At 41.6% G+C, this 25,973-nt stretch overlaps 1 protein-coding gene across 1 annotated transcript in view; it reads right to left on the bottom strand.

Annotated features, from left to right (window-relative positions):
- Positions 1-25,973, bottom strand: part of MSH4 (mutS homolog 4) — a 1,456,061-nt gene that overhangs the window by 719,648 nt on the left and 710,440 nt on the right. The gene's annotated exons all lie outside the window — the stretch shown is intronic.

Raw genomic sequence — 25,973 nt, forward strand, 5'->3', positions numbered from 1 at the left:
CTAGGCTTAAAATGGCTTGCAAGACCTTGTAAATTTTCAGAGATGCTCTGGATTTGTCATTTTGTCCTACATGAAAATTAGAAGTTGCAGCCATTTAAAATTTGATAGTAAAAATCTGAAACTGTTTTGAAACGGTTCTAACAAAAATTCCAAACGAGAAGGAAGAGGTGATGAGAAAGGATCTAAACCCTTTGCTAAGGCCAACATGGAAAACCTTTTCCATTTACTGTGGTGTATCTTTTTGGGAGACTGTTTTTGAGAAGCTGAGATATAGAAAGCCTGGCATTTCTAGCTACAGCTAAAACTGGAAGAACCAAATTGTCAGTCTGTCTCATGGACCTTTGGTCTGGAAGAGGCAGTCCGGATGGGTGACTCAACAGATTTGGGTACTGATCTCACATACAGAGTGGATGTACTAGATGAGACCACAGGAAAGGGAACAAAACTTGCCAGAGCCAAAAGGGAGCAGTGAGGATTCCTCTGGTCTTACACCTTCTGGTTTTCTGAATTAATCTGGTTATTAGTGGTATTGGGGGAAAGATGTAGAGGAACCTGGGAGCTAATTGTGGACTAGAGCACCTCTCAGTGGCTGTCCCTGTGGAAGGATCAGGGCAAAATAACTGTTGAACTTGTTTTTCAGGTAGGATGCAAAGAGATTGTAGCAAGGTTGGCCACAGCAATTGAACACCTGAGTTGCCACTGTATGGCTGAGAGACCACTCATAACGCATAAGTATCAATCTGCTCAGTTTGTCCACAAGTACACTGGGCATCCTCAGGATGTGTGTGTTGCTATAAGAAATCAATGTGAAGACATCATCTATTGCCACACTCACAAGGCTTTAAGGCAAAGAGGTTATGATTGAGTTCCACCTTGTTTGTTAATATGCACCACACTATGGCCACGTCTGTCTGGACAGAAACACACCCTTGGGGAGGAAGTCCTAAAATGCTTGCAGTGTTAAGAGGACTGCCCTCATCTCCAATACACTGATGTGAAGATTGGCCTTGAGATGTGTCTGAGAGCCTTGGACTGTCCTCCCTTCAAACCCCCTCCCTATCCCAGAAGAGAGGACTCTATGGTTATTGTAGCCATTGGCTGTACTGGACAGAACAGTCATCTTCCCATTACTGATGGGGAGATGTGATCCTTGCATACTTGTGTGAGACAAATTCTGGAATGGGGAAGGTGAATACTTTGAGACCATTGAACTGAAGGACTCCACAGAAGTATTCTCATGTGAAACTTGGCTAAAGGTAACAACGTTATTGATGAAGCCATCAGACCTACTAGCCAGAGAATTAGTCTTGCCTGGGAAGTAGGGTGTTGAATGACTTGGGTGGCAACTAGGTGGAGGGAAAGGACACAGGAATGTGATAATTTGGTTATTTGAAGAGTTGTATTTAGATGACATCTGATGAACTATATTTGTTGGGTAGGGGTCAACTGGCTCTTGGACTGACTGACTGTTATGGTCAGACTGAGTATTAACTAGCGCAAAAGGTCCTGATGTTGAAGCAGTAGATCCCTGGAAGTAGTGGCAAGGAGCTAATCATATAGAAATGTGAAAAACTGGATCCCTAGCAGGTGGAAATGTGCTGCTGCTACTGCCATAATCATTGCAAACACCCTGGGGGCTGTTGTGAGTCCAAAGGGCAGTGCTCTGAAATGACAGTGATTGCCTCCCTTCCAGAAATGGACAGATCTCCTGGATTGTGGCTCTGTTTTATGTGATCGATAGGCATCCCAGAGATCTATACAGTACATCCAACTGTTCTTCCTTAGAAGAGTTAGTATGGACTGTAGCATGACTAGCTGGAATTTTGTGTATTTCATAAATTGATTGATATGACTCAGATCCAGAATTGGTCTGCTGTCCCCTATCTTTTTGAGCACTAAAAATAACCTGGAATAAACTCTGGACTGTATAAATTGTCTAGAGGGACTTGTTGGATGACTTTTTTCTAGCAGCTTGGAGACTTCTGTTGCTGTGAATTTCGAATGACTAGACAGTAAGTTGGGAATCTTTCTCTTCTTCTTCTTCTTTGGTGGGTAGGAAAAGGAAACAGAGTAGTCTCTGGTTATATCCTTAACACCAAGGAATCTGTGGTGATGTTTTGCCTAGCTTGTGGGTGTAGGGATAATTGTCCACTGACTATTTTCAGAGTGCAGCAGTGGGCAACCTTTTAGGAGCACTGGAAGGGTTTTTCATTGAAGGGACCATGAAAACCCTGATTATGGAATTCGCCTCTGAGATGACGTCCAATGGAATTACCTCTTCCTCTGAGTCAGGGAGATCTGTCTGCCAGGAGTTTCATGGTGATAACCCTATGAATTCCTGAACCACATTTTTTTGTCACCTTTCTGATTCGTAGAAAAGGTTCTTTGGGTGAGTGGAAAAACAGATTCCCATGGCAGAGAGGGTCTTACCATCTTGTTTGTCCCGGGTCAGATTATCTTTTACTTTTAGTTCAAAAAATGTGGAACCATCAAAGGAAGCATTGCTAAAGGACATCTTGAAGCCTTAAATGAAGTCACAAAGGCACATCCGAGAGTGCTAGCTCATTGCGATTCCAATGCCTACTGCCATAGCTGTGCCATCAGCTGAGTTTTATAGCAGATGAAGGGTCACATTTGACATAGATTGAATGGTAGACAGTTGGCAGTCCACATCCTTTTGAATATTCTGGTGGGTAAGCTACTCAACAGCAATTTGGTAAGTTCTTGGGTCAAATCCCTCTGGAAAAGTGTCATGTGAGCTAAATCGTTCAGTGCCTTGAGGGCAAATGTTGCTGAAGCATATGTTCATTTTGCAAACCTGTCCAAAGCCCTTAATTCCCTATTATGGACATGGACAGAAGTACTTTCTTCAGACAGTTACTTTTCCACATCTGTCACTACAACCATGGCATCTACTGTGGACCTTTGCTCCAGTGCTTCCTGTCCAAGGGAGCTACCAAAATCCTATCTGGCTTTTTTTGGAATGATTTCCACTACATCAGAGTCTTTCCAAGCCCAGTGAACCACAGGGTCTCTAAGGGGATGAGTGGGTGATACCATCCATGATTTAGAAGAGTCAGTACCAAAGGCTAAGAGGAATACAGATTCATCCAGTAAAGAATCATCAGTGGACAAACCCCTCTCACTGCTTCATCAATTCAAGGATATCAGCAAAGGTGATGACCTCTAAAGAGGATCTAGGGGAACCTTCACACTCATCCAAATCTGTATCTTCTGTGACTGACTCCAGAGATGAGTCCAAGTATTTCTGTTTGCACATCTGTTTTCTGTGCCCTGCTTTGGGGAAATATTAGAAAGGCCTGAATCAGACCCAGAACTCACATAGTGAGTGATCTCTGTACCTACTGGTAATGATTGTTCCCGCCAAGTAGAACGATTGGAAGGAGAAGCAGTATCTACTTGAGGATGGGATGGAACCAAGCTGGAGGAAAACACTTTATATTTTAGTCTAGCCAAAACCCTTTCAAAGGACTCAAAAGCTGAATCCACAATTAGAGTTGAAGGAACCCCTCCACCATCCACCGATAAAGGAGATTTCTTCATTCCAATGGGTCACAGCTCCGAGATCGACCTCAGACCAGAGTTGTCAAGAGCCGAGACCCTGAGAAGTTGAGACTCCTCCCAAAACTTTGTAGTCGACTCCCCGATCCCTGGTGTCAGCATTTTGGATCCGAGACTTATCCTAGTCTGAATGCATCAGAGTCGAGAGAGTCAAGGATGCTGCAAGCATCAAAGTCATTCAAACTGTCTGCTCCAGCAAAGGGACAATGGCGGAGGTTGGATCTCTGGAAGCCAGACACAAAGGGTGGATCGGTAGAGAGATAACAGAGGAAGGGTTGCTGGACCTGTATCCAGGTGTTTGAAGTGGTCAGCACTGGGAGAACCCTAAGCTGAATCTGCATTCTTAAGAACTTTCCTCATCATTCTATCAATGTCCATTTCTGTAAGGCTTCTAGATGACCAGGCAGACCTTGATGATTATTCTACAGAAGATGGCCTGGAGTATCTCTTCTCTTGACAAATTTCTGAGTGAAGTCTTCATCTCATAGGTTCCAGGCTAAAACAGAATTGTGGAGCAAAAGATTGGACCAGAAGAACTGTTGGATCCAACTTCAGAGGTGTCTTAGGATCTGGACCCAAGGAACTTGTTGGATCCAGGGACTTTTTCTTTGCCTTCTCACATATATTTTCCATTGCTCCTTCTTTTGATCTCTCCTTTTTTTGATTTAAGCTTATCTGTTTTCTTGATTGGAGAAGTTGACTCTTCAAACAAAAACTTAAAACCTTCCTCAAAACACACTGGTTGTGCCCTTGTACCAACCCTGACTAACCTACCATTAATGCTACTAATATCTTTTCTAGCTGTTCTCTCTCCACTAAATGAATCTTCTGTAGTGCAATGGTAAGCATCTAGTAAGAACCTGGATACTATTTTTTAGCCACTAGCATATTTATATTATCTTGCCCTAAATGTTGTATATAGTTTTATGATATTTACTGTTAAATGCATAAAATATCTTCTACGTCTACTTCTTGTTTTTTGTAACAACTACTTATTGTCTGTATCTGTCTTGGAGCTTTTCTCCCCGGGCCTCTACTGAAAATGGACATATATCCAGCTAGACTAGCCCGGTCAACAAATGTAAAATAAATAAATAAATAAATAAAACTCTGTTCCTATACAGTCTAAAGTGTGTTTATATAAAACATTGTTTGAATTCATTTTTTTTATATCATACCTGTGCTCGTACAGTCTAGATGTTAGTTTCCTTTCAGTTTTGCCTATATAAAATGCCTCACATTTGCCAAACAAAGTTAAATAAATGAAACCATTAGTGTTACAACAGGCAAAACCCAAAGTTTTAATAAATCTGTTCCTAGCTGAGAAGAGGAGGAGAAGTTGGGGAAATCCGAAAGCTCATTGGCCAGTTGACCCAGTTGGTGGGACTACTCACTCCTGTTAGCCAATCGCTGTTGGCAATGATGTCACAGTTTACTTTGCCTAGAAATCAGGAAGTAAATCAGAATTCAAATGGCAGAAATGGCCAGGATGAACTAACTGAGATAAACGACCATGGTGGGGCTATTTTTGCTACTGTTGGCAACAGAAATGGCAGTTTGGATGATTTCCCCAATGTTTTTAGATCTCAACCAACTGAAAGGGCCAATGGAAGTGAAAGGACTGTTCAACAAAGAGGACCTGATAATAGACTTGCACATAACATCTCAACCATCAGCCAAGGTACTAAGAGATTTTTTAAGGATATTTTGGACCGTAAATTTACTTTTGTGAATGATATTCCCAGTTACAACAATAATGACTCATACACAAAAAGTCTTGATAAACTGGACATTTAGCTAACTAAATCTAAAATGTATGAGATGGACAATGACTATTTAAAACAGTGTTTACATTTTAATATATTCCCTAAAGGACTGAGGGTATGCAAATACCCTAACAATGTTATTAGTGGTACTGATTTTTACAAAGAATTAATAGTGGCATTCGACAAATGTGGGTTTGATATTATGAAAGCGATTATCAGAAACAATGAGAATGAAATGAACAAAATTTATGAACTTGTAGAGCATGCCAACAACAAAATTATAAGTGATATGATGTTTACTATTGAAAATGAAAAAGCCAAATATCATGATTTATTGAAGGATATTGATTCAAAATGTAAGGATGTGCTTGTTAGAAAAATGAAAAAATAAATAAGGATGCAAATGAATACAAAGAAAATGTACAATACCCTAAGTCAAAACAGTTTAGGAGGTATGAGGCCCCCAATGAGAATCTAACAAATGAAATGGGATTTTACGGGCAACAAAGTGATGAGAATTTAAACTTGCACGACCCTTTTGAGTTTCCTTCCCCCAGGAGGTCTGAGAGGGTGAGGAAGAAGAGTCCAGTGAATTACAGATACAATGTGTGGACAGAGGGGAATACATCAAAGGTAGATAATGAGCTTGGAATAATTAATGATGGCCCGAGATTTACTTACAGTGGTTTTAATATTTTTAACTATAGTAATATTAACATAGAAAAAGACCATTTTAACTTGTTTTTAAAAGGTTTTACTTTTATTCCAAGAACCAAGACTGATGTTTTTAGACTGTTGGCTGACTTTAAGTTATTTATACTCAAGAAAAACTGGAAATGTTTTTTAATGGCCAATTTAAGCTCAACACAGATAACAAATTAAGTAAGAAAAGCAGCTTTAATCCACCCCTGTATCCACAACTCATGAATTTTGAAAATATGGTGGAGACTAAATTACGACAGGGAGTAACTAACAACAGGGTGTTTTCCAACTTAAGCAGGGAAGAGAGAAATATATTAGAAGAATGTAAAAATAATAAAAACCTGAGAATCATGAAACCAGATAGGGGTGGAGGGTTGTTTTAATGGACAAAATAATATATGAGGGGAAAATTATGGATATCCTGGGGGATGACAAGCAGTATGTAAGAGTATCACTGAAAGAGGTGAATATAGCATACATAAAAATACAATTATGCCTCAACGATTTACTATTAGAGGGGCTCATTGACAGTGATATAATTTTTTACAGGTAGAAAGACCCAGAGTTCCATCCATATTTGGGATCCCCAAGGTCCATAAGGACATAAACAACCCACCTTTAAGGCCAATTGTTTCGGCTGAGGGTTCAGTAACTGCCCCTTTAACAAAATTTGTGGATTTAAAGCTTAAAAAACTAGCTATGACGGGTGAAAATGTGTTAAAAGATTAATAGCACCTGTTGAAGAAATTAGACTCTGGTTTTTACTCATATAACTTGCTTTTTATTTCAGTAGGCGTGATAGATTTGTTTTCCTCTATCCCTCACGACATAGGACTGGAATGGTTGGAAGAAGTTTTAATTGATTGTACTGATATTACTTACGACTGTCATGTGTGTTTAATATTAATGGATGTGATTTTAAAAAACAATTTTATATTTTTGAGGGTGAATATTTTAAACAATTAAGAGGTGTGACTATGGGGGCCCATTGTGCCCCCACTTATTCTAACATTATTTTATCCTATTGGGGAAAGAAATTTGCTTTTAACTGTGATTTTAATAATTGTTGGAGCTTTTATGGTCATTTTTTGGATATGTGTTTATTTTGGAAGGAGCCTGTGGACAAGTTTTTAGAATTTTATAGATATTTATCAAACACTACTGAATTTTTAAGGTTCACTTATGTAGTGGATTATGAAGAAATGAGATATCTGGATGTTTCTATTAATAAAATTAAGGGAGGTTTTAAGACCAAGGTGTACAGAAAAATGACCTTTTCAAATTCATACCTCTACTAAACTAGTGCACACTCACATTACCAGAAGAGGGGTGTTATAAAAGGCCAGTTTGTGTGCATCAGTAGAATGACATCTGATGACAATGAATTTTTAAGTGAAAGTAAACATCTTAATGAGTTGTTCAGAGGTAGGGGTTACCCAGAATCATTACTTCTAGAAGTGTACGAAGAAGTTTTTTCAGCTAGAAAAACTGTTTGTCCCTATTTTTGGTAACCATTCTACAGATCTAAACAACATTCATTTAACTGATTCTGAGGTAGAGAAAGCGTACAACAGTGCCCTGGTAATAACCTATGATGGGGAAGCCAGATTAGTCAGAAGTATTATAGAGGAAGAATGGAGTAGGTTTGCTAGCACGTCTAACTTACAGCACATTTTTGACAAGCCATTTAAATGCATCTATAGAAAAGGGAGTACTATTAAGAACATCTTGGAAAATGGGACTTGTAAGGCTAGCAACCACTACACTGACAAAAGGGGTACACATAGATGTGGAAGTTGTGCACAATGTCCCTATATAAAACCCACGGATACATACTATTTGAAAGCTAGGAACAGATTTATTAAAACTTTGGGTTTTGCCAATTGTAACACTAATGGTCTCATTTATTTAGCTTTGTGTGGCAAATGTGAGGCATTTTATATAGGCAAACTGAAAGGAAACTAAAATCTAGAATGTATGATCACAGGTATGATATAAAAAAGACAAATTCAAACAATGCTTTATATAAACACACTTTAGACTGTATAGGAACAGAGTTTTATTTTTTGTGGTTGAAATACTGCCAATTGAACCTGGGAGACACGCTTAGAGTACAAAGAATTGTACTGGCAGTTAGTTTTAGAAGCAAATAAACACCCTGGCTTAAATTACATGGTTTCACTGAAGTCAGTTTTAAAATTAAGAGCTGCAAAAAGTACAGTTTTGTACCTACCATAAATGTAGATGTTCGAGGATCTCCATTGCTGCAGTCCTTACATATGGGTATGCCGCTGTCCACAATCGGCCCGAATACCAAAGGGCTAGAACCGGCGTTGGTCATCGGCGCCCGAGACTGACGTCAGTATGTGCCAGTACAAATGCGCATGACTGACGCCATAACCTCAGTCTTTCTTGCCTCAGACGTCAGAATGCAAAAAACACCACCCAAACCCCAACCTAAAAAGAAAAGGGGGGAAGGAGGGAGGGAGAATTGGACTGCAGCAATGGAGATCCTCGAACATCTACATTTATGGTAGGTACAAAACTGTACTATGTTCTTCGTCTCCCATTGCTGCAGTCCTTACATATGGGTAGAATCCCAGAGCAACGGAAAAAAGGGAGGCTGGCCAACTAAATAGCATTAGGGGCTGCTAACATGCCCTGTAAGATTGCAGTGGCAAACCCAGCCCTAGACCTAGAATAAAGAGGTAAATGATAATGCTTTGTAAAGGTATGTACAGAACTCCAAGTAGCTGCCTCTAGAATGTCTTTAGTAGCTACCCCTCTCAAAAAAGCAGTAGAGGTGGCCGTAGCCCTAGTAGAATGAGGCCTGATCCCAACTGGAACATCCTTGCCATGATGAGAGTAACAAAAAGCAATACAATGGCCAATCCACTTGGAAATAGTCTGTTTGAGACAGCCTTCCTCGTGAAGTCAAAGCAAACGAAACAAATAATTGTTGAGATCTTCCGAACTCTTTGGTTCTGCTCAAATAATACCTTAACTGCCTATGTACATCCAAAGAATGCAAAACTTTTTCCCTTCATTTTGGGGTTAGCATAAAAAGTAGGCAAATGTATAGATTGGTTCAATGCCACATTAGAAATCACTTTAGGCAGAAAAGTAGGATTAGTACGTAAGGAAACTCTGTCATTGTGAAAAATCAGAAAAGGTTCCACTGCCATGAGGGCCTGTAATTCAGATACCCTTCTAGCAGAAGTAACAGCCAATAAAAAGCAGTCTTCCAAGACAACAACTGCAATTCAGCTGTAGCTGCAGGTTCAAAAGGAGGCAGAGTCAGCTTTTTCAAAACAAAATTAAGATCCCAGGTAGGAGTAGGAGCCCTCCGTGGGGGTCTTATATTCTTTGCCCCTCTAAGAAACTGTTTAACCAATGGATGTGAAAATAAAGGAGGGTCACAATCATAGTGAGCAGAAATAGCTGCAGCATGCACTTTTACAGAAGAGAAGGACAAACCCTTGTCCAATAAAATAGTCAAATATTGCAATGTACAACTCAAATTAGGCAATTTGACATCAAAGCCTTTAGCTGAACTCCAAAGAAAAAATCTCTTCCATTTACCAGCATAAACTTTTCGAGTACTAGGACACCTGGCTTCCAAAATAACATCCAAAACTTGTTGAGGGAGCTGAAGGTCCTCCTTCTCTAAAACAGAAGGCGCCAGGCTGTCAGGTGTAGGGATTGCACCCTGACATTGAGAAAATGATTGTTTTCCTGAGACAATAAGTGAGGAATCTGTGGTAATGGCCAAGGTGTTCCATGAATTAAGCTCCTCAACAGAGGGTACCAATGCTGACGAGGCCAATCCGGTGCTATAAGGATCATGCAAGGTTTGTCCCTCCTGACTTTCAACAGCACCTTTGGAAGAAGAGGCAAAGGAGGAAAAGCATACACGTGAAGGTTGCTCCAACTGAAGGATAGTGCATCTATTTTCCAGGCTTTTGAATGAAATAGCCTTGTGCAAAACAGTGGCAGTTGGAAATTCAGAGGAGAAGCGAACGGATCTATGTCTGGAGTTCCCCAAGCCATGGTCAACTGAAGAAATACCTGAGGGTCCAATTTCCATTCGTGAGGATCCACAATCTGTCTGCTCAGAACATCTGCTAAAGAATTTTGTGCTCCTGGCAGAAACTGTGCTCGAAGAGTGATGTGCAGATTCAAAGCAGTTTCCCATAACAGCATTGCTTGTCTGCAAAGAGGGTAAGAATGAGTTCCCCCTTGCTTGTTGATGTACCACATGACAGTTGTGTTGTCTGTTCGAATCAACACCAGTCCTGGTTGAAGTAGGCTCTTGAATCCTTCCAAAGCAAATTGAACTGCCAGCATCTCTTTCATGTTGATATGCAAGTGAAGTAGCTCTGGGGGCCAAAGGTCTTGAATGCAATTTCCTCTGAAATGAGCTCCCCAGGCTGACTCCGAGGCGTCTGTCGTCAATATCTGACTTGCCTCTGGTTGGGTCACAGAGAGCCCCTTGTTTAGGTGACATTCCTGAGCCCACCACAGAAATTCTTTCTGAATGCAAGGTAGAATCTGAATGACAGTGTCCAAATCGTGGCTGTGTTGAGTCCAAACGCTTTTGAGATACCATTGTAGCTTCCTCATATGCAGTTTGGCATTGGGAAGTACTAGAATGCAAGATGCCATGAACCCCAAGGCTTGAAGGACTGTCCTTGCAGTCAGCCTGGACATTACTGATAGCTGTTGGAAGTATAGGTGAAGATTTCTTTGTTTGTCCGGGGTAAGAAATGCCATCTGAGCAGCTGTATTCAGTCTTACACCCAGAAAACACATCTCTTGTGAGGGTACTAGACTGGACTTTATTTCGTTCACAGAATACCCTAGGCATCTTAAAACTGTCATTACATACTGCAGATGTTGAAGAAGTTTGTGCTTGCCCTGAGCCAGAATCAAACAGTCGTCCAGATAAGGATAAATTTGAATTCCTGTTAGTCTGAGAAAAGCTATTACTGGAGCCAGGACTTTTGTGAATACCCTGGGCGCAGTAGACAAGCCAAAGGGCAATGCAGAGAACTGATAATGCAAATTCCCATTCCGAAATCTCAGGAATTTCCTGCAACTGGGCCTGATAGGAATTTGAAGATAGGCCTCTTTGAGATCCAGAGTCACCATCCAGTGATCTTTGCCCAGCATAGGTAACAGCTGTTGCAGTGTTAACATCTTGAATTTTGGAATTTCCAGAAAGGTGTTTAGAATGGACAAATCCAGAATTGGTCTCCAAGTATTTCCTTTCTTTGGCACTAAGAAAAGACGGGAATAAAACCCTGTGCCTCTTTCTGCAGAAGGTACTTCCTGTATTGCTCCCAATTGAAGCAGAGAAGAAATTTGTGTCTGTGCTTCCAGTCTTTGCTGATGAGGCACATCCGGCATATCTTTGAAAGGAGGGAATGTGTGAAAATAAAATTTGTAGCCTCGATTTATTATGTCCAATACCCATTTGTCTTGGGTAACCAAATGCCAATTCCTTTTGAAAAGTTCCAGTTTTCCTCCTAGAGGAGCTGCCAGCAAGGCAGAGTCCGGCAGCTGAAGACACAGGTCATTGGGTCTGTTTCCGAAAGGACTGACCCCTGCCCTCCCCTGCAGAAGGGGTAGAAGAACTCAAAGACCTAGAAGTAACAGGGCCCTGAGAGGAAGCCCTACCTCTACCTCACCTCGACCTGCCCCTAGATTGATAATCCGAAGAGGGGAAAGACCATCCCTTAGCAGGTCAATTCCTACTGAACTTAGGGGGCTGAACCTGTAAAAAGTCCTTAACTGTCTGCATAGACTTAGCTTTTTCCTCCATTTTTTTCAAAACTGATTCTACTGGAGGACCAAAAAGAACATCAGATTGTAGAGGAGCATCCATAATTCAAGCCTTAACATGCTCTGACAAGGTCTGATCTTTAAGCCAGGCATGCCTGCGAACAACTGAACTAGTAGCAGCCACCCTGGAAGAAGCCTGTAAAGCATCAAAACCACACTGCAAAGAATGCTTACCAACTTGGTCTGAAGCATGCACTAAATCCTGAAGCTCCTTACATTCAATACCTTCAGCTAAAGCATCTACTTTACATTTCAATTGGCCCAGCAAATAATTTTGATACCTGAGCATATGAAACTGACAATTTAAAGCTCTCATAGCCAAAGTAGAAGAGGTATACAGTTTTTTACCCCACCTATCCAGGGCCCTAGCATCCTTGTCCAGAGGAACTGGATTCCTAACCACAGAAGCCCTAACACCTTTGGGGCCTTGAGTAATAGTTTCTGGATCAGCCCTAGGACTCTTATATAAGTACTTGTGAGCTTCCGGAACCCTGTAGTATCTATCTGGTTTAACCTGGGCAGGAGGCAGAGAATCTGGGTTAAGGGCAGCCTCAGAAAATACATCCTGAACAACATCCAGTACAGGGGGAATAGCCAAGGGCCTATGCTGAGGCAAAAACAAGAATTCTCTTAGCCTTTTACGAGAATCAGAATAATCCTGGCCCTCCCATTTGAAATGTTCCCTCATGGAATGCAAAGTCTCAGAGAAAGAAAATCTTCTGGAGGGGACGCAGAGGGAGTAGTATCCTCAGCCTCCGAATCAGAATAGGGAGGAAATCCTGAAGTTCTTCTACAGAGGAATCTGACTCATTGGAAGACTGAACCAAACCCTCCAACTCTGTCTCTACCCTGGGCCTCTTCGCAGGGGGCATAGAACCCTAATTAAAGTAATCAAATCTTCAGCCATCTTTAACATGTGCTTCCTAGGAGCTGGACCCTGGGGACTAGCACCAGCAGGGGCAGACTTAGACTTAGAATGGGCTTTGCTTTGAGAAGGAGGAAGCCCAACTACCCTATGAGGGGAGGGAACCACTGACATCAGAGAAGCACCCTCAGCCTGGCCTAACACAGGAGAAGCCACTTCCTGTAGTAACAAAGGCTCCCCTTGAGACTCAGGTAAACTTTCAGAAGGAGCCACTGAAGTAGTCAGTGGTTCTACAGAACCGGCGTCCGGAGTGGACGACTCATCCTGTTTGGACCGCAAAGACTTTTCTTTGCGTTTCTTAGAAGAACCAGTCGTCGGAGAATCCGACGGCATGTTGTAATTACAACGTTTACCAAACACCAGCCTAGCACAGTCCAACCGACGTTTAATAGTATGCTTGTTAAAAGTAGCACAAAAGCGACACCCAACAATGTCGTGCTCAGGCCCCAAACAAGGAATGCAGAGTGAATGGTAATCCCTATGAGGAATCTGTTTCCCACAAGAAATACAGTTATTAACTTTTTCTGACATCCGTCAATACTGAGGCAAGAAAAAGACAAAAGTGTCCCCAACGGGGTACTTAGCCCAACTTGGTCTCCAGTCTGAAACTCGAAAACCGACAATTCCAGAACGCCGAACGGCACTTGCAAATGCTGCTTCTGCTTAGGACCACGCGGCAAGAAAGACTGAGGTTATGGCGTCGGTCATGCACATTTGTACTGGCACGTACTGACGTCAGTCTCGGGCGCCGATGACCGACGCCGGTTCTAGCCCTTTGGTATTCGGGCCGATTGTGGACAGCGGAATACCCATATGTAAGGACTGCAGCAATGGGAGACGAAGAACATCTTTGAATGCTATATGTTTTGTCTGAAAACATTTGCCCAGTAGATGGCGGTGTTTCATTATGATTTTACATACGACAGGCTCTGAAGTATTTTAGATTTATGACTGCTTTTATCTACATTTGCTTTCTTGTACATCAGTCTTCAAACATTTTTAAATGTTGTTTAATGTGCTTTGTACAGTTGTTTTATTATTTCTACATGAAAAGTTTTTTCTACACATCTTATTGTATTTTAGTACATTGAACTGATTTATTGTGATTTTAAGTTAGATAGGATCTACATGCACACTGCACAGTTTTTTATGACAGCTTTCTATGTACCTTATTTTGTATTGTGCCTTTAAATGTGAAACATTTGTTAATTGATTTATTAAGGGCTGTATATAAAGGGTTACTGGAAGTTGGTATGCTGATCTGATTAAATTGTACTGACGAAAACGCGGTGATCTAGTTTAGGCGTTTTTTTGTTTGTGTGCTTACTAAAGTTGGTTGTGCTATCTGGTAAACCCTCCAGTGCCTTATTCTTTCATTATTTGTTTGTATTAAGGTACTTTTTCTATTTTTTATCGTTTATAATGGGTAAGATCTCATTCCTCCCCATTTGTTGATGTACCAGACAACAGCCATGCTGTCTGTCTGGATAGATATCAAATCTAAGGGGAGAGAGTCCTGAAAGGCCTTCAACACTACGAGAACTTCTCTCATCTCCAAGACTTTGATATGTAGACTGGCTTGTGATTGGAACCCCCATACCTTAGACTGTCCTTCCCAAGTAATGACCCCTCCACCCAAAGTAAGAAGTGTTCATGGTAATAGTAGCTTGGGGAAAGGGAAGGGTGAAGGGAAGTCCTTGTGAAACACTGGAAGACTACAACCACCACTGGATTTGTGTCTCACAAGTCTTTGTTATAGATACTTGAAAAGACATAGGTTGCTGTCTTCTTGACCACTGGACTGCAAGAGTCCACTGCTGAACTCGCATATAGTATCTGGCCTGCAGAACCAAGGTAATCAAAGCTGCCAAGGAGCTAGAAGATGAAGAATTGTTTTTCTGATGGATTCTGACATGAGGAGATACACAAAGCTTGTTGACGAATGAATGTAATCCTTGTTTGGTGATGTTTTGCAATTTGTAGCTTTGTGTACAAGTGAGCCTCTATGAACTTTAAAGAATGAAACAGAGAAAGTTTGGACTTTAAATTCACCACAAAGCCTAGGTTTGAGCACATATGGAGCAAGGAGTCCCAGCCTTTAATGAGCAGATCCCTGGTAGGAGTGGTCACAATCCAGTCATCCAAATAAGGGACTACCCAGAACCCCTACAGTCGAAGATGCACTGTTACTACTACCAATACATTTGCGGAACACTATACACTAGCAAAAAAGAAGCACATTTATTAGAAGTTCAAGGAATCGCGAAAGGCAGGCGTGAGATTCATGATGCTTTAACCATCTGTCTTTAGAATATTTTTTTCTACAAGATCAAAGATATTTTTGGCTATAGAACAGCCTATGTAGGAAGAAAAGTTTATCCAAAAAAAGAGCCAGCATACAGAAAGGCATTCTGCTTCTCGTTCTTCTGGCAATAAACCTCACAAAGAGACTTTGCTAGAGAAACCTCTTCCAGTGTTACAAAGGAAAATACTTGAGAAACAGAAAGAAAGCACAAGTTGACTAGAAGAATCAGGAGTACATTGGACTTGAACCAGAGTGTGATGTTGGGAGATGAAGATGCACAAGCAAAAGACCAGCAACACTGAAATTAGTGAATAAATGAGACTATAAAGCATCCATCACATTTGTGAAATATGGCTTTGAAAGACAAAAAGTGGCTGAGAATGATTGGACTTTTGCTGACTTTGTTAACTTGTGGCTGAACTGTAAAACATATATCCCACTTTATGTCATTAATGTTTAGAAGGACACTGAAAAGGAAAAATAACTAAGTAACAAAAGAAGTTATGTTCTTACCATTACGTTCCATCTGTGTTGTTGATCTTCATTCATTCATTACTGATGGGTGTCAGTTCCATCCTCGGAACCGAGTCGGCTGTTATAACAAGCTCGCTCCAGCCAAAAAAACTCTCGAGCTAAGCTTTTACCCATAGTGCCCCTCTCAGTATTACCTCAGATTGAGTCTGCTCATAAGGAAGAAAGAAGAAAGAGAGAAAGCGGAGGATTTGTCTGGGCAACTTCCCTATTTATTTATTTATACATATTTAACATTTGTTTACCAGGAAGTTCCGACTGGACACAGGTCCATTTACAGAGGAGTTCCAGGAAGAAAAGCTCCACATCAAATCATTCAAACACACAATGCTAGACATATGTATACTAAAATACAGAAAACTAACAACGATTAACAAATAGGCAAAGACGTAATATAGACATTCAAAAAGTTTGATAGGCTAGGACCATATCAGTACCTCCAAAAGTCTTTTGGAGGGGGGATGGCAGGTGGGTTGTAATGAACGAATGAAGATCAACAAAACAGATGGAACATTATGGTAAGAACATAACTTCTTTATCTGATGTTGTTAATTTTCATTCCTTCCTTACTGATGGGACAGAGTCCCTAACTACTTTGTGTCCCGGGATGCCCTATGGAAGAATGTTACTGAGTACCATTGAACCAAAGGAAGCTCTCCCCCTGGAGACCATATCCAATTTGTAATGAGTGATAAAGGTATGGGGAGTGGCCCATGTTGCTGCTGCACAAATGCCATTCATAGAAGCTCTTGCATGGAAAGCAACAGATGTTGCAACTGATCTCGTGGAATGCACTTTGATCTTAAATGGTAGAGAGACTTTGTTTCATTGATAAATGAAGCAAATGCAATTTTTCAACCATTTAGATAAAGTAACTTTGGAAACCGATTGTCCCAACTTTGGTCCTGAGAATGATACAAATAATTAAGACTTTCAAATTGATTTAGATCTGTCAAGATAAAACTGCAGTTATCTGTGCACATCAAGCAAATGTAAAGAATATTCTCCTTTATTAGAGAAATGTGGTAAGAAGATTGGTAGCTCAATCGTTTGGTTAACAGTTAAATCAGAAATAACCTTAGGTAAAAAGGAGGGATTAGTCCGGAGTGATACTTTGTCCTTATAGAACACTATGTAAGGACGTTTTATACACAAGGCTTGTAACTCAGAAATTCATCTTGCTGAAGTAATGGTCACCAAGAATAAAGATTTCCAGGATAAAAATTTTAAGTCACAATTAGCAGCAGATTCAAACAAAGGGCAAGTCAGGGCCTGTAGAACTAGTGTCAAATTCCAAGGTTCGATCAACGGTTTGAAGGGGGGGGGTCTGATGCGTGAAACTGCCTTCAAAAAGGTTTTACAGAGACAATGTGCAATTAAGGAAGAGTCTTAGAAACCATTATGGAAATTGGAAATTGCTGCTAAGTGTACTTGAACGGATGAAGCTGCAGCTCCCAAATGGAGGAGATTAGACAGGTAATCTAATACCATGGAAAGTGGTGCCGAAAAGGATTTACTCCATTATCCCGAGACCAAATTATGGATTTTTTTCCACTTGCTGAGATAAAGTTTCCTGGTGGATGGTTTATGGGAAGCCAGAAGAATGTGGCAGACAGGGAAGGATAGGTTGTTTTGCCTGACTATTACTGGAAGTGAAGGAGCCAGGCTGACAGCTTGAGGCTCGATAAATTCAGATGTATAAACCGATGTGGGCACGATATCAATTCCGGAGTTGGATCCAGAATCCATGGTTGCTGAAGTAGATGAGGCCAAAGGAAGGGGGAACCAAATTTGTCATGGCCAGTATGGTGCAATGAGGATTACTCTGCTTTTTAACCAAAGAACCTTCTTTAGAAATTGGGGAATTAGCGGAACAGGAGGGTAAGCATAAAGAAGTCCGGTGGGCCAACTGTGTACCACAGCATCCCTTAGAAAGTCCCCCTGTGGGGGAATTAGGGCAAAGTAGCTGCTGCATTTGTGATTTTTGGAGGACATGAACAGATCGCAGCAAGGCTGTGGCCCCAGCAACTGAAAATCTTCACTGCTACAACAGGACTGAGGGACCACTCGTGAGGCAGGAGAATGCATCTGCTCAATTTGTCTCCAGTTACGTTGGAATCCCTGGGAATGTGCATTGCTATCAGAAAGCAGTTGGAAGCTATCACCCACTGCCATATTCTCATGGCCTACTGGAAAAAGCAACACTTTCCATGAGAAACTAGTAAAACAAAACAATGAAACAGTTGTGAGAATCCAAAAATAGTTGAAGATACTGTACAAACAGGTCAATGACCGTTCGATAACCACCAGGCTGAAACGGACAGTTAAAATAAGAACCACAAATTTATTTATTTTTCCTTGAAGCGCTTTTCGTCTGCTTCATAAGCAGACTTCTTCAGAATACATTAATAATCCAACCTCCTACTTTTTAAAAAAAACCTAAATTGGTCATCAGCTGTGTAGCTGATTGTTAATTAAAAACCTTAAAGGCAAAAGACTCACTAAATACAAAGAAATCAGTTGTCAGTAAATTTGACAGTGCACATATACTGTACTCAAAGTTGACATATTGTTTAACACATGTTTAAATACTTGAATTACATAAAAACCTAAAGAAAAATCACTGAATTGTGTGTTAAAATTAGTGTTAAGGTGCATATTAGCAAACAAAAAGCAGAACATGTGAATAGTTAAAAAACCTCATAAAAAATGAATACGTACAAATAGACAGATCTCAACTAATAAAATGAGATGAGATATGTGTAACAATTGTTCAACTAAGTATTCAGAAGGTGTGGAAACCCAATTCGTAATGCATTCTCAGGTGGTTACATAAAAAGAATGCATAACTCCAGGTACACTAAGAAACAAGAAAAGAACATAAGTGTAACTATAAAAATGAATACACATAATACCCTTACATGCCACCAGTTGATTTGGCTAAGGAAACGCAAATGCCTACTTCTACCTTTTGAGACTATTAAGACTCAACAAGCAAGAAATGGAACATGCTTCGTTGAGACCGGGGGAATGGTAGGCCTCCAACCTTATCTGCCAATGTAATTCAAGTGCCAACAACTTCAGTGAAACAGGGCCACCTCTATTGTCCACGACCAACTGGTCAATGGCAATGAATTTGAATTGGTGAGTGGGGAACTCGACTACGTGTTTAGAAAGGGATTCAAAAGCCTATGGGGAAGGGTCAGCTTATCCTAATCCCCCTTCGGGGCAGGTTCGAAGGATGAACCCTTGGTCTCACAGTTCTAATCATAACGTTCCCCCTAATTTAGGTGAAACTGTCAATGTAAGCGATCACTTTGTCAATACAACACAAGAAGACCCTATTTTACTTAATGAATGTATCCCTTCAGTAAAGTTACGTAGGAGTGAGAGGTTACAGAATAAGAACAGTACTAATGGTAACAATAATGCCAACTCACAGGGGAATTTTTTAGGAGCAAGACCCAAACCCCAACGACAGTGGTCGAACCAAGCGAACCAGAGGAGGACCAACCGTTAGGAGGACTGATAGTCATCAACTTGTCTTCTAGTATACAAGAGGAAGGGTCTAGTGAGGAAGTAGTCTTATCCCCTGTTGCATCTATTGGCACGAATGAGAACCAGGACCAGCTAGGTCCAGTTATTAGTACCAACACTTCGGGTGACTTTAAGGTCTACAACTTCTCCAACACACCTATTACGTCTGAAATGGCAGACCTTATGGCCAAGGGTCACACATACGTCCCTCATCACAAATTTGATTTGGTTAAAGCCATAATTGACATTAAAACCTTCACTAGGAAGCTCAATTTCAGACTCATGATGGGTGGGGGGGCTTACACCGATGCACTTAACCCTTTACACATACCAAGTACGTATAACCCCCCTCTTCATCCTCTTCTGTCTTCCTTTGAACAAGTCTGTGAAGTTGACATAAGAAGCATTAAAACAAAAAAAGTGTCACATGGCAACTACATTAAACCACGAGGAGGGTCTACACCTAACAACTCTGAAATTGACCTTATACAGGTTTTGCGTTCCAATAATTTACGCATATGTAAACCCGATAAAGGAGGAGGGGTGGTGATATTTGACAATAACGACTATTTTGACCGTATGTCGGCATTACTAGACACCCCTTCGTATGCGTTGAGTTCTTTAAATGAAATCAATGGTGCCTACCGGGTCATTAAGGAACAAATTGAGGAAATGTTTTTGGAATCAAGGATTAATCTGGACTTATATCATTACATGACCACTTCTCATCCTAGGACTCCCTATTTTTTTGGTATACCCAAGATTCACAAAAATCTAACTGATCCACCCATGCGTCCGCTGATTGACAGCCGAGGTTCACCTTCCTATGCATGTGCTAAAGTGGTGGATCACTTGCTTAGTAAATACATCGTTATGGAGACGCAGGTCTGTAAGGATTCATGGACCTTTCTGTCCAGTATTAAGGAGATTGAATATGAAGATTGTTACAATTTCCTTACAGTGGACGTTAAAGATCTATACACCTGCATCCCGCAAGATATAGCAATTGAGTGGGTAGGTGATAGACTGAAAGCTAGGGAGGCCAGTAGTTATGACATTTCATTAGTATGTGAATTGTTGGATTTAACCCTACCAAGGAATTTCTTTATGTTTGGAGACAATTATTACCTACAGAAAGTGGGAGTTGGTATGGGCTCGCCCTATGGGGCTAGTGTTGCGAACTTGGTAATGGCGCAGTGGGAACATCAATTAGTTTTCAACCACCCTTTGTTCAGTAAACACTCTGCTTTCTACACACGTTATCTTGATGACATTTTCATCTTGTTTAATGGAAATGAGGCACAAGCTGTTGAATTCGTTGACCATCTTATGGTACAACAGAATTTTTGGAATTTACTTCCACCTTTAATGATAAGCAGATAGCGTACTTAGACATCTTATTAGAGAAAGACAACATTTCTTTGTGTTATACTTCTAAAATACATAGGAAGCTTACGTACTCCAACACCATGCTACACTTCTCTAGCTGTCACCCTTTTACACAGAAGTGTGCTGTTGTTAAGGGTCAGCTTGTCAGGGCAGCAAGGATCACCAGCAGGGATGACATGTTTGAAGTCGAATGCACTACCCTCAAAGGGATGTTTTTGAGTCGGGGTTACCCCTCTAAACTTATCAATGACCTAATTGAGGAAGTCACTCTTAAAAGGAGGTCTAAGGTTTATGCACCACTTTTACCAAGCAAGGATGGAGTTTTCTCTACTGTGCCGTCAACCGAGGTTAACTCTGTGAGTTTAGGCATTGTTGATGGGTCTTTTGAGGTGGATTTACCTAGATTCATTACTACCTTTGCAATGGACAGTGACATCTTGTGGAACATAGTTAGGAAGAACTGGCAACTATTTATGGCGGACCCAGGAGTACTTTCCAAACTAGGACTGTGCCCTAAAGTTACTTATAGGAAAGATAAGAATCTCAAGTCATGGTTTGAGATGAAACCCCCTACCACTAGATCTCCGGGAATGTTTAAATGTCATGCTTGTAAATTTTGCAACTTGATCATGGAATCTAGTAGATTCATCGTGAACAACACAGAGTACAAATTGAAATATAGGAACAACTGTAATTCTAAGATGTTAGTATATTTAGCGGCATGTCAAAATTGTTCAGCTTACTACGTGGGGAAGACTGAACGTAAACTGAGGGAGCGTATTTATGAACATCAGTATGCCATCAAGAAACAAAAACTAACCAACGCCCTTGCTAAACACGTAGTCGAGTTCCCCACTCACCAATTCAAATTCATTGCCATTGACCAGTTGGTCATGGACAATAGAGGTGGCCCTGTTTCACTGAAGTTGTTGGCACTTGAATTACATTGGCAGATAAGGTTGGAGGCCTACCATTCCCCCGGTCTCAACGAAGCATGTTCCATCTCTTGCTTGTTGAGTCTTAATAGTTTCAAAAGGTAGAAGTAGGCATTTGCGTTTCCTTAGCCAAATCAACTGGTGGCATGTAAGGGTATTATGTGTATTCATTTTTATAGTTACATTTATGTTCTTTTCTTGTTTCTTAGTGTACCTGGAGTTATGCATTCTTTTTATGTAACCACCTGAGAATGTATTACGAATTGGGTTTCCACACCTTCTGAATACTTAGTTGAACAATTGTTACACATATCTCATCTCATTTTATTAGTTGAGATCTGTCTATTTGTATGTATTCATTTTTTATGAGGTTTTTTAACTATTCACATGTTCTGCTTTTTGTTTGCTAATTTGCACCTTAACACTAATTTTAACACACAATTCAGTGATTTTTCTTTAGGTTTTTATGTAATTCAAGTATTTAAACATGTGTTAAACAATATGTCAACTTTGAGTACAGTATATGTGCACTGTCAAATTTACTGACAACTGATTTCTTTGTATTTAGTGAGTCTTTTGCCTTTAAGGTTTTTAATTAACAATCAGCTACACAGCTGATGACCAATTTAGGTTTTTTTAAAAAGTAGGAGGTTGGATTATTAATGTATTCTGAAGAAGTCTGCTTATGAAGCAGACGAAAAGTGCTTCAAGGAAAAATAAATAAATTTGTGGTTCTTATTTTAACTGTCCGTTTCAGCCTGGTGGTTATCGAACGGTCATTGACCTGTTTGTACAGTATCTTCAACTATTTTTGGATTCTCACAACTGTTTCAGTGTTTTGTTTTACTATATTCTCATGGCCTCTCAACACAACAGGTAGGACTTGGTGCCCCCTTGTCTACTGATATACCAGACCACTGAAATGTTGTTGGACTGGATAGCAATAGTTCCTGAAGGGAGAACAGATGGAAGTGCCTGCAACACTAGAAGCACTGCCCTCAATTCTAGAACGCTGATATGCAGATTGGCCTCCATGGGTGACCAAGTGCCTTGGACTGTCTTTCCCTGGTAATGCCTCCCCCACCCTATCAGGGAGACGTCTGTGGTCACTATGGCCTTGGGCTGAGAGGGGGAGAAAGGGCAACTCCATAGGTGGTCTTCTGGCTTCATCCACCAAATTAGGTCTTGTTATCACCAGTTTGTAATCCTGATCTGAAATGACATGGGGAGAGTCAAAGGGGACCATTGTGTTAACAAAAGCCACTGCAGATGTCTCATGTGCAGTCTTGCCAGTGAGACCATTGTTATAGATGCTGCCATTAACCCTAGCAGTTGAAAGACTGCCTGTGCCGGCACTTTGTCTTGACTGAGTATCATTCAGAGCTGAGATCTGAGTTTCTATATCCTGTGAAGTGGGAGGGAGACTAGACAAGACTGGGTATCGAAAACTGCCCCTATGAATTCCAGTCTTCATGCGGGGATTAATTTGCATTTGTCCTTGTTTACTGTTATCCCTAAGCATTTTAATAGCAGCAGTAGGGTGGGATGCATTGCTGAGACCAGTATATGCTTGGTTGGGGCAGTAAGGAGCCAATTGTCTAGATATGGAAACACCCAGAATCCTTGTAGTCTCAAGTGAGCTGTTACCACTGCCATGCATTTGGTGAACACCCTAGGGGCAGTGGAGTGACCAAAGGGAAGCGCTTGGAATTGGTAGTGATTAGCTCCCAGCCAGAAGCAAAGGAATCTTCTGGAGTGCTTGTCCATTTTTATGTGGTAATATGCATCCTGAAGATCTATCGAACATATCCAATTGTCTTTCCCCAGAAAGGGAAGTATAGACTGTACCGTGACCATTCAGAATTTTGCTTGCTTGACAAATTTGTTTAGGATGCTGAGGTCCAGAATTGGCCTCCAGTCCCCTGTCTTCTTTGGCACTAAAAAGAACCTTGAGTAAAATACGGATTCTCTCTGGTCTGGAAGGACTGTTTGGATGACTCTTTTCTGAAGCAGCTTTTGGATCTCCAGAGCTGCTGGTTCACTTTGACCAGGTGGGATGTCAGGAATATGTCTTAAAAGCCTTGGAAAAAGGTTGAAAAATACATGGTAACCTCTGGTAATTATCTCCTGCACCCAAAAATCTGTGGTCATCATTTATCAGGCAGGGTGGTGCAGAGAGAAATGACCCCCGACTGCTTCCAGAGGTAGGCAATTGGGCTGCTCTTCAGATAGGCTTGTCCAGAGAGCAAATCTCTGGATCCCTGATTACACGGACCCCCTCTGCCTCTGAAGGGGTGTCTTCCTGTAGAGTTCTCCTCTCTACCCTAGGGTGAAAACTCACCATGTCTGTCATGGAAAGGACCTTGGGATTTCTTGTACCACATTTTTCCACTCCTCTGGTTCCTAGAATACGGTTGTTGGGATGTGGAAAAATGTACGGCCATGGCAGACAAGATCTTACTGACTTTTTCACACCTGGCCAAAGTGTCTTTCACCTTTGGGCCAAAAAGAGAGGAGGCCTCCATGGGGGCATTTAGGAAGGAAGACTTAAAGGGATCCGCAAAATCACATAGGTGCATCCAGGCACAACGTCTCATGGCAACGTCTGCACCTGCTGCTCTAGCCACCCCTTCAGCACAGTGGGAAATCAACCTCATGGATGAGTTAGAGATGGATGCCAGGGTCGCAAGCTGTGAGGCAACTTTGTCCTGTACCTCATCAGAAACTGCTCCTGTAAGTGTTGCTGAGAGTTCTGCAATTAGGTCTCTCTGAAGCCAAGTGAAGTGTGCCAAATAATTCAGAGCTCGGATGGCAAAGGTCACGGAAGAAAATGCCCACTTCCCTAGTCCCTTTATCACCTGAGACTCCTTGTTTGGGGGACAGACAGTAGTGCTCTCCTCAGCAAGTGCCTTCTTAGTGGTGGCCGCCACAACCATAGCATCTAACGGAAGGCCCTTGTACCAGTGTGGGTTACTCTCTGGAAGGGAAAAAATTTTGTCTGATTTTTGGGGGATAGGCTCAATGGTATCAGGACTCTTCCATGCATGCTGCATGATGAGCTGGATCAGGTCTTCTGCAACCAGAATCACCCAGAAAGTAGAGAGCCGAGCACGGAAAGCCTGCAAGAATACGGATTCCTCCGAGGAAGGGGTGGTGGGCTTCCAGTCTCCCAGCTGCTTCAGGATTTCTAAGATGTCTGCAAAGGGGACATCCTCAGGAGGCGACCATGGGAACCCTTCCCCATCATTATAGTCTAGTCTGTGTCTTCGTTCAGGGATTCCTCTGGGAAACCACATGCTTCCTGTTGCACGATCTCTTGCAAGGAACCTGCTCAACGGGGACATCTGAGGAGGACTCTGCAGAGAGGGAACCTTGTGGAAGAGTGTCTTAAGGTTCCTGTGTCCGGTGTCTAAGAGGAGTGGGCTGTGTCAGCTGTGGCTCAGAGGAAGGGAAAATATGGGTCTCTGTCACTGAAGGTACCAGCTGAGAGCCTGAAGAGGCAAGTGCCCTCTCCATCACCTGGAAAGCAGGTCTGCACAAAGAGGGGTGGGAGCCAGGAACCAAGAAAGACAACCTAGGGACCAGGGTCACACCCCACTCTGACAAACCCATTGCCAGGGAAGGAGCCACAAGAGGACTTGGTTCTGTCAAAGCAACTGGGACCATAGGTAGATATGCAAAAAGGAGACACCGAACAATGGAATGTGGTGCCGACAGACCAGTCTTGGTCCCAAAGATGGCTTGGCTTCAAGAGGGTCGATGGCCAAATGGTAGATTCCAGTACCGTGGTAGGATCTACCACTGGAACAGAAGCAGCTTGATCCGGGTTGGAGTCAATGTCGGAGGCTCCAATACCTCAAAGGAGGTAGAAGAAGGAAAATACATCTGTGTCTTTGGAGAAAAAGACTCCACTCTGGATGGGAGGGAGGATTTTGAAGGGGTTGAAATTCCTCTGGCCACCAAGAACTAATCCACAAGCCTCACTATGTCCAGTTCAGAAAGACTCTTGGAGGAATGGGTGGACATCCCCAATGGTGAAGTAGGATGCTTTAAAAATGGACTGTATTGCTGGCCAAAAAATGGAGGGGGAGTATCAGGTCTGAGGAGTGATCTCCCCTTTCGGCACCAAGGTTGGAAGACCAGTATGATGTATGGGAGGTGAGGAACTGACCTGATTTGAGAGAACTATTGTTGGTGCAGAAAGGGGGATCAGTCCTGCAGTCACAATCAGTGCTGAAGTCATTATTGGAGCCATGGTCGATGCTTGGGGCATAGCCACCAAGGACGACACGGAAGCCACTTGTTATCCTGGAACCAAGATCGACGCAAAGGAGGAGGTTTGAGTTCCATGTGCCGAGGTTATCAGTGCCAATTTAGGAATTTTAAGTTTCAGTTCCAAGGATTTAGGCTCAGTCACATGAGGAGAAGAGGGTAAAGATTTACTCCTCTTTTTATGT

This window comes from Protopterus annectens, chromosome 10.part0 (assembly GCF_019279795.1).
Source record: "Protopterus annectens isolate FY-2018-M chromosome 10.part0, PAN1.0, whole genome shotgun sequence".
Classification (NCBI taxonomy): Eukaryota; Metazoa; Chordata; order Ceratodontiformes; family Protopteridae; genus Protopterus; species Protopterus annectens.